This window comes from Salvelinus alpinus, unplaced genomic scaffold (assembly GCF_045679555.1).
Source record: "Salvelinus alpinus unplaced genomic scaffold, SLU_Salpinus.1 scaffold_40, whole genome shotgun sequence".
NCBI lineage: Eukaryota > Metazoa > Chordata > Actinopteri > Salmoniformes > Salmonidae > Salvelinus > Salvelinus alpinus.
In genome coordinates this window covers 991,247-1,011,729 of record NW_027255981.1, presented here as the reverse complement: position 1 = coordinate 1,011,729, position 20,483 = coordinate 991,247, and the positions used below count along the sequence as shown (strand labels likewise).

General features: G+C 42.5%; 1 pseudogene; it reads left to right on the top strand.

Annotated features, from left to right (window-relative positions):
- The window catches only part of LOC139566965 (mitogen-activated protein kinase kinase kinase kinase 3-like), a 94,095-nt pseudogene that overhangs the window by 38,361 nt on the left and 35,251 nt on the right, over positions 1-20,483 (top strand).

Here is a 20,483-nt window from a genome sequence, read left to right as displayed (position 1 = left end):
TTGCTAGATTGACAGTGACAATTGGAGCTGGAAATGGGTCAGAAGCATTAAAGAGACAGAGATTGTGTCTGTGCCCAGATTTATCAGGTGGACCACATGCAGTTGATTTCGGCCCGGAGGTCTCTTATTAGCCATTCACGCTAACGCACTGCAGGAACCCCATCTAAAATTAATGTGGCCAAGGTTTTCCCCTATCTCCTTAAAATGCCAACAGCGCGGCATGACGAGGGGAAGGTGCCACAATCCACTGTGACAGCGTGGAGTGACATGGAGGTGCTTGTCAGTACGCATCACGGCCAGGGCAGCTAGCACTCTTGACAGATGTCGCCATGATGTCGCCATGGTGTCCATGAGTGTGTTTCTTGGTGACAGGGTCGATGGCTCGAGGTGTGTCGCCAATTCCCAGGACCATGGAAACCTATGTAGCCTAGACATAGGCTGAGTGATTAACTATCATAGTGTGTGGAGTGGACTAACACACAGACACACCAAGGGTGAGCGGCTGGGGCCAACCCGAGTGGCGCAGTGGTCGAAGACACTGCATTGCTACTAGAGATTCTGGGTTAGAGTCCAGGCTCTGTCGCATGCCATCCGTGACCATGGGGCGGCGCACAATTGGCCCAGCATCGTCCGGGTTAGGGGAGGGTTTGGCCGGCAGGGATGTCCTTGTCCCATCGAGCACTAGCGACTCCTGTGGCGGGCCCGGGCGCAGTGCACGCTGACACGGTCGCCAGGTGTACGGTGTTTCCTCCGACACATTGGTGCGGCTGGCTTCCGGGTTAAGTGGGCATTGTGTCAAGAAGCAGTGCGGCTTGGTTGGGTTGTGTTTTGGAGGACGCACGGCTCTCGACCTTCGCCTCTCCCGAGTCCGTACGGGAGTTGCAGCGATGAGACAAGACTGTAACTACCAATTAGAAACCATGAAGTTGGGGAGGAAAAAGGGTTAAAAAAAGACAAAATAATGGGTGGGCGGCTAACACCCTCTAACATGTCACAGCTAACATGTCACAACCTACGCCGGACACCATATTCAGCACCTTGTTATATCTGCCAGTCTGTTTCAATCTCAAATGTAAAACTGTTTCCCAAAGATGCTTTCAATGCAAGCCCAACTAATATTCCCTAGCAACAGTTTGCAGGGATCTCATTGGCTTATCTCGCTTTAGTGGCATGCTGTGCAGAATTCAAATAAGTCATTTAATATGTGCTTTTTTGACCTGTTCCAATTTGTTCTAATCTGTGTTTGATTTTCAAATGGCATCTCGGTCATAAATTCATTTTCATTTGGGCTGGCTGCCAGGCTTTATCTTCATCTTGTGCTTCGTGATGTCCATGTACAGTCCAAGAATCTGGGTTAGAGGCTGCCAAGATCTTTGTAACTACTCCACTAGATTGCAACGCAGCCAATCTGTTTGCACAAGGCCCCCTCCCTCAAATCTGGATCCTGTTCATTAGGGCATGTAACTGGAAAAGTTTAAAAACATTTTGCAACGGAAAACCAAAATGAGCGTTTCCATTTAATTCAGTTTTTCTTCCGTTTGGTGCCTAATGAGCACAACCCTGATGGCTTCCAGTCCTCCATGGTATTTGCCAACATTCGCTGTTCTTTTTCTGTTCTATTAGCCAACATGAGATCATATTATGAGGTCCTTGCTTACTGTCAGCGTATGTGAGCATCCCAAACGGGGCATCCTATTGCTTAGTGCACTGCTTTATTCCATGTCACCTTGGATGAAAGGAAAAATGCACTACTGTTGGCTAAATAGTCCAACTTAAAAACTACCATTGGTCCATACAGTTACAATATGTAAGTGCTTAGTGACCAGAATGTAATTATTAAACACTGTTTTGTAACTGCAGATAAATACTTCATTCCGTGTATTTGTAGAATATTGTGATCAAAAAGAATACATAAGAGTGAACGAATGACAAACATTTTTTTTTGATACTTTTTGAGTTATTGTTTACGCCATGTTCTTAACTTTAAAAAAATGTAAGCAATTCAGCTAACATTACAGTTTATCCAAAGTCACTCCTTTGGTATTAGCACTTAGAGGTGATGGCAGTCCTACATGCCCCTAGACGCTGATCTTGGGTCAGTTTAGCCTTTTCCCCACTAATGGTTAAGGTTATGATTGGAGCAGGAGACGCTAATCCTGGATCTGTACCTAGGGGAAACTTCACCCAGAGTCAGTCCCTCTCTCCAATCCCTTCTGTACTGGGAAAATGTCACTGCGTCACCGGAGAAGGACAGGCTCACCAAGACAGGAAGCGCCAGGGGCCATCTGACCTTGGTCACTGTTGAAAGTGAATCCAGGGACGCTCCCTCGGGAGGAGGCCGTAAGCAGAAAATGACTCGCAAAACCGCCCCTCCACCGATATTTAATTAATCATAGGGTCCGTGTAAACTTTATTAATAGGGCTTTTTCTTGCTGCAGCGCAAACTCTATTCACAACCCTCGCCTTGCATATCCAGCATGTTCCATACATTTTAATGAGCTATTACATAAGCCGGCATACATATTTATTTTCATCTCTCATTGAGGCTACAGAAGGGATTTTGAACGCAGAGCGAATGACAGGCGTAGAAATATTGAAGAGTGGTGAGAGAGAGGTATTAAAAAAAAATAGATCAGCTTTTTAATGAGGCCTGGAGCGTCCATCATTAAGCCAGCAGTCACACTAAAGTGACTTTGTTCTCTCTCTCTCTCTCTCTCTCTCTCTCTCCTCCAAAGCGTTTGTTCCGCCGCGCATGAGATGACGCACATGCTTATAGATGTTGAGATCCGAGCCAGAGATCAAGGTCAGCCCAGATCGACGCCGTCAGGTCCACGAACCCCAGGGGACATTGTCGGAGGGAAAAAAATGTGATTCTCGCCCAATCAGCCAATCAACCGGGCCCTGTCTTCCGTCCCTTGGGCCAATCGAAGGCGAGGGAGAGCTTCATGGGCATTCATTTCTCGTTAAAACCAATAAACGTGCCCTGCTTCTCCCTCTGAAGAAGCATTGGGTGGAGCTGCACACGATAGCTCTGCCTGGGAGGAATGCGCTGACATAGCAACAGTGCTGATGGAGAGTGCGGGGTTTGAATGGGCGGCACACATCCCGTATTGACAGACGTGCTGAAATCGAAATGCAAGCATCCCCGCGGGTTTTAATCAAGGGCTATTTACTGCCGCCTTGTCATTGAGATAATTTCTTATCTGTGAGTGTGTGTGCATGTGTTTGAGTGCAACCTCAAGGAGACAGGCCTCCAAAACGTAGCTTCTATTGGTTTCTATATCCCCAGTTTCCAAGTCCATCGCACTCCCCCGCATTAGAATAGCGTTGAGTGTCGGGAAACACTGGCCTTCTGGTGGTGTTGACAAGCTGCCAAACTGAACATTCCCAGCCTGTGTAATTATGATCTGTGGAATTGATTCCCCTCAGTGATCGTAGTTGGACGTCGTGCGGCTCATTGATTCTGAGATGTATGGTCCTCATTCGGGGGGTGTGTAGCTTAAAGTTTGCACCGATAGCTTTGCCGGTTTGACAGATGCCTTCATCAAAAGGGACTAGCATAGATTACAAACAACGCATTGATTCTGCTAAATCAATCCTCCGAGCCATTATCTCTGCGCATCGGGTCAGTATGCAGACTATTGCACAGTTTGTAATTGTCTGCTTACTTTTTGGCCCATTCTGTAAGTTCCCAGCTAGTCTTGTCAGAGTGCTTTGGTTCAGCGAGGTTTATTTGGGCTATAATTTCTGAGGCTGGTAACTCTAATGAACTTATCCTCTGCAGCAGAGGTAACTCTGCGTCTTCCATTGATTTGGCGGTCCTCATGAGAGCTGGTTTCATCATAGATCTTGATGGGTCTTGCGACTGCACTTTCAAAGTTCTTGAAATGTTCCGTGTTGACTGACCTTCATATCTTAAAGTAATGATGGACTGTCATTTCTATTTGCTTATTTGAACTGTTCTTGCCATAATATGGACTTGGTCTTTACCAAATAGGGCTATCTTCTGTATACCACCCCTACCTTGTCACAACACAACTGATTGGCTGAAACGCATTGAGAAGGAAAGAAATTCCACAAATTAACTTTTAAGAAGGCACACCTGTTAATTGATATGCATTCCAGGTGATATCTCATGAAGCTGGTTGAGAGAATGCCAAGAGTGTGCAAAGCTGTCATCAAGGCTAAGGGTGGCTATTTGAAGAATCTCAAATATAAAATATATTTGATTTGTTTAACACTTTTTTTTGGTTACTACATGATTCCATATGTGTTATTTCATAGTTTTGATGTCTTCACTGTTATTCTACAATGTAGAAAATTGTAAAAATAAAGAAAAACCCTTGAATGAGTAGGTGTTCTAGAACTTTTGACCTGTAGTGTACACAAAACATATTCAAGTTTGTATACATTTATGCGTGTATGTGTTTATAAATGTGTGTTTATGTACGTATGTTAATTTGTCTCTCTCACCTGCTCTCTCACCTTGCCTCACGTCTGCCGTCTCTCCACAGGGGAGGACTTTGTGGTGGTGCAGCAGGAAATCGTCATGATGAAGGACTGCAAGCACTCTAACATCGTGGCCTACTTTGGCAGTTACTTAAGGTAGCATATTTAAAGGCCCGCACCCCGTGCGTCCTCCGCCACCATCCCTAACCTACCCTTCCCTCCTCCACCCCTGCCCTGGCTCAGTCAATTCCCAGCCACTCACGGGTTTTGAAGTACACACACACACACACACACACACACACACACACACACACACACACACACACACACACACACACACACACACACACACACACACACACACACACACACACACACACACACACACACACACAGGCTCAGCGTAGAGTCGTTCTCCACTGCAGCCAAGCTACGGTCAGAGCCTCCGTTCCAAGCCTAGCCGCACTAACGCTAGCATGCTAACAATGTGGCTAATTGCTAGCTCCGGGGAAATGCTTTGTATTGAACTGCTCAAGACAAGGGGAGGTGAGGGAGGTGGAGGGTGGCCATTTTGAGAAGTTTTAACGCGTTGGTTGGCCGGAGGGCAGTTGTGGCCTAATAGCCAAACTGCATCATGCTGTGTCACAACCTAGAAAGACTCCCTAAAGCATTCATCCATACTCTCTCTCTGCCCCCCCCAGACTCCACCCCGCCTCTTTGCGTTTGCTTTTTACTCAGACTATTTTGAGCCGTACAGTATCGATTGTAATGTAATTTGTTCCCTTTTGCTCTTTACAGGAGAGATAAATTATGGATATGTATGGAATATTGCGGGGGAGGGTCCCTACAAGACATGTATCACGGTAAGCATACACAACAACATACAGCGCACATACACACACACACACACACACACACACACACAAGCATTTGAAAAATGACAGCTGGCTCAACCGGTTCGATGAAGCCAAATTCAATACGTTTCGGTGTGTGGTTTTAAGCTAATTCCTCACTCAAGCTAGACGTCCTCTTACTAGGGGTACGTCCCAAATGGCGCCCTATTCCCTTTACAGTACACTACTTTATACTACGGCCCAGGGGGAATCGGTTGCCATGTAGGACGTAACCTAGCTCCTACCACATAACCAGACAGACAGTGAACAGATTCTTATTATCTTGGTCGTTAAAGGGAATATCTGCAGTTGCTACATCCATTTTTGGACTTTAAAAGAGATTATATATATCCATTTTATTCTAGAAGAATATAACTTATATATTGCCTCACGCGCTTAGTTCAACTGTCTTACCCCATCACAACCCAAAATATAAGCTGGTTTTACTCCAATGTTTGTAAACGTTGTAGTTGTAAACAAACACTGTATAGATTTAAAACATGCCTAAAACTATAAGTTTGATGTCATGAATGGTCAGTTTTTGCATCCATATCTCCATCTATACATTTGAGTAGTTACATTTCTTCAGCTCCATCCCTGAGCTATTTACGAAAGTACTGGTGGCGTGACCACTTTGTAATTGTTTGAACTGCAGATTGCCCATTTAAAGAACAGGTCATTAGAGCGGCCGTCTTTAGCAGCTGTTGTTGCACTTGTGCGCACACACAGGCACATACATACACTCGCACAGAGACGGTGTTGATTCTGCTCTTAATGACTGTGCTGGGCTCAGGCGGCTGCGAGGCCCCTCGTTAGAGAGACAGAACAGCAGTCGACACCACCAACTACCGTTGATCTCATCCCTCCCACATATCGGCTCCCCGCTGCCACGGAGACGACACGCTGCTCATAATGTCCCCAACCCTAGGCTCCGTCTACGTCTCCGGAGTAAATAGAGGGTCATCGAAACGGGGAGGCTTACGTGCTCGGCGCACTGTCCCTCGTGACCTTCACAATGCCCAGTAGGTTTGTCGCAGCGTTACATTCCTTTAACCTCCATCGTTTTAGTCGTTGGGTATTCTTAACAAGGCTTAAGGGAGCATGTTGATTAGTCTAACATAGCTTCCTCTCCATTTCTCCTTTCCATCTGCATTGATCTGAACATGGAGGATAGGTGAAAGCAGTATGGTAGACCCTAGCTGGGAGTATGCTGTCACCTGTGTAGGTTCTTTCAGGGCAGTGCCGATGAAAGAAAGAATATAAAGGAAGGAGGTCATTTTAGACTGAGTTTTCGATTTTAAACACGTTAGGTTCTAACTCACGGACGATTAGTACATCTCAAACCAAGTTTATTCACCCTATGGATCAGACAGCTGAACTAACAAAGACATGTTTCCACCAGCACAAGTATATATATATACCCCAATTTGGGTGAAGTCTCCTCCTTCCCTCTAAAAATGACGTCTTTATTGCTAGGTAGGAAGTTAAGTGATGCGGGTAATAAACTGTTCCTTCTCCCGTCATGTGACCTGACCTGACCTCTGCCCCCATTCCTCACTAATCCACAGCTCTCCACCCTTATCAGTGACCGCAACCGTGTGATTGCCTTTCCTTTACACATGTCCAACCTTAATTGCCTCCACCATATACATTCCTCCTACAGATAACCATTAACTTCTGGTGTAGAAACCAGACTGTGGCCCTTCTCCTTTCCAAAGGATACCCGATGATTAACAATATTTCAAGTTAAGAAGTCAGAACCCATCAAACAGGATCAATGAGTTAGCCAGCTAACCTGTGTAACTATTTGGAAGTAAATTCAAAAATTTTTGGAACGATAAGCTTGAAAGGGGCGGCAGGTAGCCTAGTGGTTAGAGCGTTGGACTAGTAACCGAAAGGTTGCAAGATCGAATCCCCGAGCTGACAAGGTAAAAATCTGTCGTTCTGCCCCTGAACAAGGCAGTTAACCCACCGTTCCTAGGCCGTCATTGAAAATAAGAATTTGTTCTTAACTGACTCGCCTAGTTGAATAAAGGTTAAATATTAAAAATAAAATGGGAATGTTATAATTGATTCAACTGTCTAACTTGGTGACCCTGCTTTTTGATATACCCCCCTTAAGAGAAAGTTAGATTAATTAGCTCCGTCATGTGACTAACTGCATCTTTTAATCAGACCCCAATCAACTGGTGCTATCATGACTTGCCATCTACTTAGTAGAACGTTTTAAGAAGATTCGTCTCTCAGTGGTATGGCCAAAGCACTCCCACCCACACAGCCTAGGATTGGAGCAGGATGGAGTACGCTGCGTGTTCTCACTCAAACCGAAGACAGGCAGACAGACATGTGAGTCAATTCCGGAGGATCATGTTTGAATAGACCGTTATTTTATTTGTTTATACAGGCGATCTCATTTGAGAATATGCAATTTACTGTATAGGACTATAAATGTTATTGAAATCTAAGAAGAACCTAGGAATCTAGCTCTTGTCTAATTCAGTAGCAAATATATTTTTGTTCTGTTTTTAATAGGGTCCTGTTGTGCCTGGTCTGTTCAGTCCGGTCATAACTATTCTAGAGTCCCAATAATGACCTTCAAATAACCTAACGTTGCCAGGTAAAGCTGTCAGATCAACATCCAATTGTTAACCCTGAACCTACATTGCCCACCATGAACCCTTATTTTTTAGGTTAAATGACACAAAAACTGTACATTGATGATTTTTGGGGGCAAATTTAACCAACAAGCAATATTGATGTAACTTGAAATGCTGATGTGTGCCCACATAAGACATTTAGCTGAAATAATACTAATGAAATACATGATACATTTGAGTTCAGGTACCAGATGTTGTCTCAATAACCAATGGCGAGGAACCTTTTAATAAAGCACCAGTGCTTCTCAGGCTCCAACCATGTCTCTCCTTATCTTTCAGTGACGGGGCCTCTTACAGAATCACAAATAGCCTACGTGTCTCGAGAAACTCTTCAGGTACGTCCATTCAGTTTGCCTCCTCCAGCACTCGAGCATTCACTCCTCTTCAGACAGACGTCTTTCAGCTCAAAGCCTTTGAACTGCCTCTTACCTTTTCGATTTTATCCATCCGCTCGAAATGAGATTGAAGACAGCCGTTAGCAATAGCAACATCGTAGGACTATTGTTGTCATTGATTTGTTCGATTTTTCATACGCACAACTATTATATCATAATAAATCCATTATTACAAATCGCAAAAAAATAAGCAAACAGACTATTGCTTTCCTGGTAAAATGACAATTCTGTTCTGCTTTGGAAAGGTATGTGGCTGATTTTAGTTGAATGTGAATTGGCTTAAAAAGGGCACCATATTAGGATGGGATATTATTTGTGAAGAGGTCAATGGACTGACTCACTGTCTGCATTTTTCCCTTCACAGGGTCTCTACTATCTACACAACAAAGGGAAAATGCACAGAGACATAAAGGTAAGGTGGGAAAATGACAGGTTCCATTGCATAGAATTGAGTGCACAAAGGTACGGTGGGACTGGGACAATAACCATTTCAAGCAGGAATGCATTGTGTAGATTAGGATCGAATAGAGTTGATTGTCCTCTTCAAGAAAATAATTGTACACAAGCTTGTACATACACACAAGTAGACCAACAACACCTTCACCCAGACATGTACAAAAAAACATTTGCAGTAGTTTGGGTGTTCCTCAGGAATTTCTTGGCATAGACGGGTAATAGCCATTATGAAAAACATTTCTGACACTAATAGCCACCATTTTAATCCCCAACAAGACATCTTTCAAAGTCACTTCAGGATTTTCCCGTTTGGTCGTTCCCATGCGAAGTTTCGTTCGATAGATAGCCTTGTTAAGAGACTGCTGCATGAATGAAACTGCATTGACAATGTGCAGATACAAGTTAGTTAGACATTTGATACGTTGTTGAGAAAAAATATGTATATACGTACTAAATGCTTACATAGGCCTATGCAATTGCAAATCCATTGAAGTTGTAATTTTATTTTATCTGCACAAAGGGAGCAAACATACTGTTGACAGACAACGGGTACATCAAACTAGGTAAGGAGTCCAGACGTCCAACTGTTTTCTTTGATGTGTGTGTTTCAATATGATGAATAATGGCAATTTGGTGAGTGTGTAATCGCCACCTGGCGATGATTGACAAGCTGTTAATTGCGCTTGGCTGTGAATAGCACCTTCTGCTTTCACATTGTGTGTGTGTGTGTGTGTGTGTGTGTGTGTGTGTGTGTGTGTGTGTGTGTGTGTGTGTGTGTGTGTGTGTGTGTGTGTGTGTGTGTGTGTGTGTGTGTGTGTGTGTGTGTGTGTGTGTGTGTGTGTGTGTGTGTGTGTGTGTGTGTGTGTGTGTGTGCTTTTATATTCAATGTGTGTAGTAGGCTATATCAAGTCTGAGATGCTTGTACAGTGACTGGAATAATTGTATATCAGTGCTACCACTACAATTTATATCATATTCCTTTTGGGAATATTGCCTACACCAGCTTACAAAATATGTATAATTACTACAATCCATGAGCATTGCATGATTTTCATTGAGTTCAACATTGCTATGCATCATTTATAATTTACTACAGAGCGAACCAGGCTTAGGAATTGGTCATCAAACATGTATTAGACATTCACTGTATTAATGATAAACTGTTGATTGCATTTGGACATTTACAGTTGAAGTTGGAAGTTTACATACACTTAGGTTGGAGTCACTAAAACAATTTTTTCAACCACTCCACACATTTCTTGTTAACAAACTATAGTTTTGGCAAGTCGGTTAGGACATCTACTTTGTACATGACACAAGTCATTTTTCCAACCATTGTTTACAGACAGATTATTTCACTGTATCACAATTCCAGTGTGTAAGAAGTTTACATACACTAAGTTGACTGTGCCTTTAAACAGCTTGGAAAATTCCAGAAAGTGATGTCATGGCTTTAGAAGCTTCTGATAGGCTAATTGACATAATTTGAGTCAATTGGAGGTGTACCTGTGGATGTATTTCAAGGCCTACCTTCAAACTCAGTGCCTCTTTGCTTGACATCATGGGAAAATCAAAAGAAATCAGCCCAAGACCTCAGAATATAAATTGTAGACCTCGACAAGTCTGGTTCATACTTGGGAGCAATTTCCAAATGCCTGAAGGTACCACATTCATCTTTACAAACAATATTACGCAAGTATAAACACCATGGGACCACGCAGCCGTCATACCGCTCAGGAAGGAGATGCGTTCTGTCTCCTAGATATGAACGTACTTTGGTGCGAAAAGTGCAAATCAATCCCAGAACAACAGCAAAGGACCTTGCGAAGATGCTGGAGGAAGTACAAAAGTATCTATATCCACAGTAAAAAGAGTCCTATATCGACATAACCTGAAAGGCCACTCAGCAAGGAAGAAGCCACTGCTCCAAACCCACCATAAAAAAGCCAGACTACGGTTTGCAACTGCACATGGGGACAAAGATCGTACTTTTTGGAGAAATGTCCTCTGGTCTGATGAAACAAAAATAGAACTGTTTGGTCATAATGACCAAAAAAGGGGGAGGCTTGCAAGCCGAAGAACACCATCCCAACCGTGAAGCACTGGGGTGGCAGCATCATGTTGTGGGGGTGCTTTGCTGCAGGAGGGACTGGTGCACTTTACAAAATAGATGGCATTATGAGGTAGGAAAATGATGTGGATATATTGAAGCAACATCTCAAGACATCAATCAGTCAGGAAGTTAAAGCTTGGTCGCAAATGGATCTTCCAAATGGACAATGACCCCAAGCATACTTCCAAAGTTGTGGGAAAATGGCCTAAGGACAACAAAGTCAAGGTATTGGAGTGGCCATCACAAAGCCCTGACCTCAATCCTATAGAAAATTCGTTGGCAGAACTGGAAAAGCGTGTGCGAGCAAGGCGGCCTTCAAACCTGACTCAGTTACACCAGCTCTGTCAAGAGGAATGGGCTGAAATTCACCCAACTTATTGTGGGAAGCTTGTGGAAGGCTACCCAAAATGTTTGACCCAAGTTAAACAATTTAAAGGCAATGCTACCAAATACTAATTGAGTGTATGTAAACTTCAGACCCACTGGGAATGTGATGAAAGAAATAAAAGCTGAAATAAATCATTCTCTCCACTTTTATTCTGACATTTCACATTCTTAAGATAAAGTGGTGATCCTAACTGACCTAAAACAGGGAATGTTTACTAGGATTCAATTTCAGGAATTGTGAAAAACTGAGTTTAAATGTATTTAGCTAAGGTGTATGTCACCTTCCGACTTCAACTGTACATATGAGATGGGTGATGGAATATTTACACACAATTAAAGTGACTAAGATACCGTAGAATAGCGTGGAGCGCAGTTGAGATGAGTAATGCTAGATACTGAAATGTTATTAAAGTGGCTAGTGATCCATTTCTAAAAGTGGCCAGTGAATCCTAATCTATGTCTATAGGCAGCCGCCTCTGATGTGCTAGTGATGACTGTTTAGCAGTCTGATGGCCTTGAGATATAAGCTGTTTTTCAGTCTTTAGTCCCAGCTTTGATGCACCTGTATTGATCTTGCCTTCTGGATGATAGCGGGGTGAACAGGCAGTGGCTCGGGTGGTTGATGTCCTTGATTCTTTTTTTGGCCTTCCTGTGGCATCAGGTGGTGTAGGTGTCCAGGAGGGCGGGCATTTTGCCCCCAGTAATGCGTTTTGAGGCTATACAGTGTATGTTTTCAAGTAAAACAAGCTTACATTTTGGGTTCTGGTGGTGTACGACAGTTGAGCTGAGCTCATGAGGCATTTTAAAGATTCTTAAAGAATCAATGGTTAAACATTTATTTAACAGTCCAAAAAAGGATGTCGCAATTGTAGAAAGTGCTTCAGTCTCCACGTAGCAACTCTTATTTACTATTAGCCTGCGGTTTGTGTTCTTAGAACTCGACCATGCTTATTACTCAAATAAACTTGGGACAGAGGAACCCACCTAACTCTTACAGCCTCAACCATTTTTACATTTTATCTTAGAAATCTTGTTTAGGTCTACCTCACTTAAAGTGCCTTTTTACACATTACTCTTTAGCCTTTTAATAATCTATTGCACAGGCATGTAATACAAATGTGATAATGTCTTGTGTCGTGCTTGTCTGAGGCAAATGGCACCGTATGCCCATATTTGGGTAAGCCTAAATGTGTTGTCTGTCTAGTGTTTGTATGCCAGTACATATCAGATGCACCACTTTAGCCCTGAATCTAATTGTCCTAAGGGGATGGATAAAGTTGTATCTTATCTCATCTTAGATAACATTTTCCCCAAGCCAAGCCAACTCCTATTTTTATTCAACTGCTATTTGGCTCAAGAGGGAACAACCACAGCAGGAAATGTATTTTTTTTAAATAATTGAGAGCTATGATTAATTTGTTTTACTCGATTGCATTTCTCATAATGCAATCTATCTGACACGTGGATTTTCTTGACTGAATCTGGCCCATAGTCTCCTACGGTTAGTCTGGTCCCAGATCTGTTTGTGTTGTCTTGCCAACTGCTATGGTCATTGCCCCATCAATAACCATAGGAGTTGGCAAGACTGCACAACCAGATCCGACACCAGGCTATCCTACAGTATGAACTCGGCTTCATTGTTGTCCCCTGATGTTTTCCCAGCATCCCTTTGTCTCGCAACCTCTAAGTCGAACGCTGGCCATCGAGCTCTTGGACAAGGCCAGCGACCCGGACCACTCCTCCTACGACGACCACTTAGATGATGAGCCCGAGGAGCCCGAGGAGGTACAGTACAGCTGCAGACACTCACGGGACACATCCTCCTTTAATCAAAACCGGTAACCTTTGCTAGTCTGTTAATACAATCTTTCCAACTCCTTGACACTCAGTGTCAATCCAAACATTTGGCATAACTATTCCATAAGGAGTTGGCAAGATAGCAGAATCAGACTGGCACCCAGGCTAGGTTGCCTCTGAAGTCGCCATTTTTAAATGGTGACATCAATTCTCACAGCGGAAATAGTCATAATTTAGATTTTTTTTGTCTTATCCTGTATTCCTGGTTACTGGTTTTGATTGATCAAGGCCCTAAATCATTTTAATTGACTATAAAGGACGATCATTGGTTGTAGAGCATCCATTGTACTTTGTCATACAGAACATTTTGTCACTGTAGGTTTTAGGGGTCAATTTAGTCTGTGTATAATGCACAGCAAGAGTTTGACGGGAGGGCTTTTGCTATTCAAAGCCACGGTGTTCACACTCAGCGGTACTTTTATCTTTGTCAATATTACACTAGAATACACTGACTGAACATTCTGTCTTGTTCATTGGCACACTTAAATGCATATTTGTTAGACAATTACAGAATGTATAATACTATACAGCATCTATATATGTTTGTTTGAATTTTAAAGATGTATTAGCCTTAGCATAAGCATTAATTAGCCTCTTAGCTGCCTGCAATTTTTAATTTTTTTAATTTTTTACATTTCCTCAAAACATCGTCTCATCAAATGTACGCATGACTCATTCCAAAAAGTTGCACTGTCACTTTAGCTGGCAGTAGTCACATTGTCCAAGGCCCATAATAACTGACTGTAGGTGTTGACTCTGTGCCTTAAAGGAATTCTTTAGGCCGTTTCACCCCCTTCCCTGTCATCAACTGCTCCGGGGTAAAGTTTCCCCTAGGTACAGATCTATGATCAGCTTCCCTTCCCCCAAGCCTAACCTTAACCATTAGTGGGGGAATTGCAAAACTGACCGAAGATCAGCATCTAAGGGCAATTTCACCCTACTCCTCCTCAACTCCTCTCATCAGTTGGGCTGAGTGTCTCTGCCTCTCTCCTTTGCCCTTAGTTGAAATACAAGAGGTTGCTTTGGCTCATACTGGGGTGTGTTTCAACCCGTTGTCCCCCTATCTCGGCGACTCCCACGCTTTTCCGTTGGCAGAGAGGTACCGTGTGTGTGCGTGCGCGCGTTGTGGGCCTATATGGGTGTGTTTGCTTGCTCTGGTAATTGAGATTGTGTGCACACAGACATAGATGTGTGGTTAGTTGTCTTTACGTTTGTGCATGGGAAGTGTGTTGGGGTGTAACATCAGAAATAGGCATGTGCTGAAGTTGTTTGACGTGGAGAATGGTGTGATACCATTGGGTCCTTGCTAAAGCTACATTGTATGATACATTTTACCATTTGAGTACTGTAAAATGTTTACATCAGGTAGTATAACGGTAGACCCGTGTGGATCAGTTGGTAGAGCATGGCGCTTGCAACTCCAGGGTTGTGGGTTCAATTCCCACGGGGACCACTACGAAAAAGTATGAAAATGTATGCACTCACTACTGGATAAGAGCATCTGCTAAATGAATAAAATGTAGACAAGAATGGTCCTATATTATGTCCCAAGATTAAGTTGTGCTGGAGAAGCCCTTGGCTTCCGACGGTTTGGCTCTAAATGCTTTTAGTCTCTTCTTCAAAAACAACCAGGCAGTGAAGGACGTCCTTCAACTGCCATTTTGTGCCCTGGAAATGTTAGTTCCACCGTGAGCCCTTCACATAAAGTAAAGTGCATGTCCTCTGATGCGCGAGGGAGGACACACTGCTAAATAAATAACAGTGGAAGCCATCCTGGGACTACCTTGGCGGCCCCCAAATGTCACCCTGGTCCCTACATAGTGCACTAGGGCTGTGCTCGTAATTAGTGCACTATGGGCAGCCATTTCTTATAGTCATGACACAGAAGAAGACTGGCAGCCAACTAATGATTTTCCCCACATGGCTTAGTGGAAGGGAGGGTCATTTTCATTACACGTGCCATCAAAGTGCGACATTCAGTGGTGTTATTTTTACACCAGCCTTTTTAATCAGGGAAATGTGGAAGGTTGCTAGGAAGACGTGACTCACTTGTGGAATGTGTTCCAAATGGAACCCTATTCCCTATATGGTGCACTACTTTTGACTAGGGTCCATAGGGGTCTGGTCAAAAGTAGTACACTATAAAAGGAATAGCGTGCCATTTGGCATGTATGTGCCGGCTGCCAAGACGGTTTGAATTCTTGTTCTTCTCTCATCATCGTTATCGCTGATTGTCGTTACATTATACTGGTCTTTCCAGAGAGGAAGAGATGAAGCGAGAGGTTTCACTCGCGCCAAAATCTAAACTTGTCGCCTGCCTTCCGCAATGGACAAGACAACATGATCATCTCATCATTATATACAGATCTCTGATCTTACCTCTTGACGCTATATACAGTGCGTTCGGAAAGTATTCAGACCCCTTCCCCTTTTCCACATTTTGTTACGTTACAGCCTTATTAAAAAAAAAATCCTCATCAATCTACACACTACCCCATAATGGCATAGCGAGAACAGGTTTTTAGAAATGTTTACAAATTTTATGAAAAATAATAAACATAAATACAGGGCAGGGGGTAAATAAGTATTCAGACCCTTTGCTATGAGACTTGAAATTTAGCTCAGGTGCATCCTGTTTCCATTGATCATACTTGAGATGTTTCTACAACTTGATTGGAGTCCACCTGTGATAAATTCAATCGATTGGACATTATTTGAAAGGCACACACCTGTCTATATAAGGTCTCACAGTTGGCAGTGCATGTCAGAGCAGGATTGTGTCGAGGCACATATCTGGGGAAGGGTACCAAAACATTTCTGCAGCATTGAAGGTCCTGAAGAACACAATGCCTTCCATCATTCTTAAATGGAAGAAGTTTGGAACTACCAAGACTCTTCCTAGAGCTGGCTGCCCGGCCAAACTGAGCAATCGGGGGAGAAGGGCCTTGGTCACTCTGACAGAGCTCCAGAGTTCCTCTGTGGAGATAGGAGAACCTTCCAGAAGGACAACCATCTCTGCAGCACTGCATCAATCAGGCATCTATGTTAGAGTGGCCAGACAGAAGCCACTCCTTAGTAAAAGGCACATGACAGCCCGCTTGGAGTTTGCCAAAAGGCAGCTAACGAACTCTGAGACCATAAGAAACAAAATTCTCACATTTGATGAAACCAAGATTGAATTCTTTGGCTTGAATGCCAAGCATCACGTCTGGAGGAAACTTAGCACCTTCCCTACGGTGAAGCGTGGTGGCAGTATCATGCTGTGGGGATGTTTTTCAGCAGCAGGAACTGGGAGACTAGTCAGCATTGAGGGAAAGATGAACGGAGCAAAGTAAAAAGATACTTAATGAAAACCTGCTCCAGAGTGCTCAGGACCTCAGACTGAGGCGAAGGTTCACCTTCCAACAGGACAACGACCCTAAGCACACAGCCAAGACAACGCAGGAGTGGCTTCGGAAGCAAGTCTCTGAATGCCCTTGAGTGGTCCAGCCAATGCCCGGACTTGAACCCAATCGAGCATCTCTGGAGCGATCTTAAAATAGCTGTACCGCGATGCTCCCCATCCAACCTGACAGAGCTTGAGAGGATCTGCAGAGAAGAATGGGAGAAACTCCTCAAATACAGATGTGCCAAGCTTGTAGCACCATTCCCAAGACGACTCAAGGCTGTAATCGCTGTATATTGATGAGGGGAAAAAAACAATTAAATCAATTTTAGAATAAGGCTGTAACGTAACAATGTGGAAAAAGTGAAGGGGTCTTGAATATTTTTCTACACACCCCTTGCACAGTCTTCACATTTTGCTGCCTTAAAATTACATATAAAAAGGGATTACACTGGAATTTTTACCTACAGATCTACACAACCTACTCCACATGATAGAAACATTTCTAAATGAATTTAAAATAAAAGAACAAAGATGTCTTGATTGCGTATGTCTTCACACCCCAGAGTTAATACTTGGTGGAAGTATCTTTGGCAGCCATTACAGCTGTGAATAATATTCTACCAACTTTGCACAACTCTTAGGGAAACATATGTCCATTATTTTTGTCAAAATTGCTTAAGCTCAGTAAATTTGGTTGGGAATCAATGATGAACAGAAATAATTCAACCTTGTCTCTGATTTTCAAGCAACTTTAATTCAGGACGGAGACTAAACCACTCAGGAATACTCAACACCTCTTGGAAAGCCATTCAGATTAGAGGTCGACCGAATAATCGGAATGGCCGATTTCAAGTTTTCATAACAATCGGAAATCGGTATTTTGGGGCGGCGATTTTTTTATAAAAAATTAAATAAAAAATGCACCTTTATTTAATCTTTATTTAACTAGGCAAGTCAGTTAAGTTATTTTCAATGACGGCCTAGGAACGAGGCAGAACGACAGATTTTTAACCTTGTCAGCTCGGGGGATCCAATCTTGCAACCTTACAGTTAACTAGTCCAATGCTCTAACACCTGATTACATTGCACTCCACGAGGAGCCTGCCTGTTAGCGAATGCAGTAAGCTAAGGTAAGTTGCTAGCTAGCATTAAACTTATCTTATAAAAAACAATCAATCAATGACTGTCATTGCTCCAATGTGTACTTATCCATAAACATCAATGCCTTTCTTAAAATCAATACACAAGTATATTTTTTTAAACCTGCATATTTAGCTAAAAGAAATCCAGGTTAGCAGGCAATATTAACCAGGTGAAATTGTGTCATTTCTCTTACGTTCATTGCACGCAGAGTCAGGGTATATGCAACAGTTTTACGTAATTATGACAACATTGAAGGTTGTGCAATGTAACAGGAATATTTAGACTCATGGATGCCACCCGTTAGATAAAATACGGAACGGAATAAACGTTTTGTTTTCGAGGTGATAGTTTCCGGATTAGTCAAAGGTATATGGTTTAGAGAGAAATAGTTGACGCGTTATAATTCCTGTAATAACTTGCGGCTGAATTTGAAAGGGGTTCCTTCATTATTTTACCGTTCATGTCTTCCATAGAGAATGTCTTGATCTACTTCAAATAAGGTCTGTGTTTCGTGCAGGCTTAAACCGCCTCAACGTTTTGATACCCGTGTAAATCTCACTAGGATAAGGTAATGTTTGTCAACATATTTTCATAAATCCACTCTACAATTTTTTTTATCTTCGCTTATATTTAGCCAATATTGATCAGAGTTACCTTGTCCTATGGATATCTACACAGTTATAAAATTGGCACGGTGATGTAAGCCTACACGAAACACAGACCTTATTTTAAGTGAATTAAAAAATATCCTATGGAATAAATGAAGGAACCGCTTTTCAGATTTTGCTAGAAGGTGTCATGGGAATTATGACTCACACTTTGGTTGTCAATTCTTACCATGCCCATTATTAAAATAGGATTTCCTGCATATAGAAATTAAAGTTTTTGTTTTCAACATTCATCACAGGTAACTTAAATTTTTATTCAAACAGTTGAGAGTATTTGTCTCCTAAGCAGACTCTTCAGTATCATTGTCACTTCAGAGCTGTGTGCGTGCGTGTGTGTGTATTTATGTATTATATTAAGTTAAAATAAAAGTGTTCATTGTTCATTCAGTATTGTTGCAATTGTCATTATTACAAAAATGTATGTGTGTGTATGATATATATATATATATATACACTGCTCAAAAAAATAAAGGGAACACTTAAACAACACAATGTAACTCCAAGTCAATCACACTTCTGTGAAATCAAACTGTCCACTTAGGAAGCAACACTGATTGACAAATTTCACATGCTGTTGTGCAAATGGAATAGACAAAAGGTGGAAATTATAGGCAATTAGCAAGACACCCCCAATAAAGGAGTGGTTCTGCAGGTGGTGACCACAGACCACTTCTCAGTTCCTATGCTTCCTGGCTGATGTTTTGGTCACTTTTGAATGCTGGCGGTGCTTTCACTCTAGTGGTAGCATGAGACGGAGTCTTATAGCAGCAAAGGGGGACCAACATCATATTAATAACCATGATTTTGGAATGAGATATTTGACGAGCAGGTGTCCACAAACTTATGGTCATGTATTGTAGAAGTGTACATTTTCCGTTGTTTAAACTTACTTTATAACATTTGCTTGCTCGTTTGGCATATTAGTCTGATGGGACCATACCCTACAACGGGAGCTAGCCTGCAACAACAGAACTTGATAGAGAATGTTTATTGGCAGGTGGAATGAGGTCCAATAAGGTTGCAAGGTTAAAGTGGGAGGCGGGATCAGGTCAGCACAGTATTGTCCAATGAGGTTGCTGGGTGAGCCCAACATGCACACCCCACATGCACTGATGTTGTACGCAATTGTGCACAATGTTCGGGGACCCGTTTTGGGTTGTGAGCGCTACTTTCAAAACTACTGGCTGAAATTATAAAAAACCTTTTTTATTTACGACTGCATCAAGTGAGTAGCCACAATCTAACATCTACTAAGGTCATTGTGACTGGGTATGACATCTATAATGTCACGTTTATAACAATGTAACGAAAGCCTTTTCAAATTTCTTCCCGAGCAGTCCTTCTCATGACCTTTTCTGGTTAAGTATGGAAAACCACTCCTTCCTCTCTCTGTCTCTCCCCCACACTCGCTCCTTATCTTTCCAGCTCTCCTTTTTGTCACTCACTGAGTCGCTGAGCATCACTTTCCAAGAGACTTGAATATTCGCCCTGCATGTGCAAAAGGCGCATGGGGAACTGCTTACTGTTCATTCAGGGACTCTATATCTGAGGGTCTTAATCTTTGCCATTTAGTTTTGACTCAGTGCCCACAGGGATTATATAGGAGGGAAAGTGCCTGCACTAGTAGTAATATGCCCGTAAGTGATCTTTAGTGATATTTTGTGCTAATGTTACTGTTCGACGCATGCAGTTTTTTATTTTTTTTTATTGCCAGGCCACTGTGACTATATTTCGAAATGTGTTGTGTGTTCATTTCTTAGTACTGCAGTTTGTTTAATTCTCTGTGTTTCATTTTTTGACACTGATAGTCGATCAAGTCAAGTTTGATCCCCTGCTTAGGAAGGAGACTGAACCTCATCACGAACCAGCAGTGAGTGACTCTCCTAACACACACACACAAACACACGCACAAACACAAACACATGCCCATCAACATTTCACACTTTTCGACCAACCAAATCACGCTTTGCAACAATAACGACTGGTTAAATTCAGAACCTCACAATTTCCATGGCTACTGCTATTGCTATTGCACTGCTCTCATACCATAACTGTGCATTGTATTTTGGATGAGGCA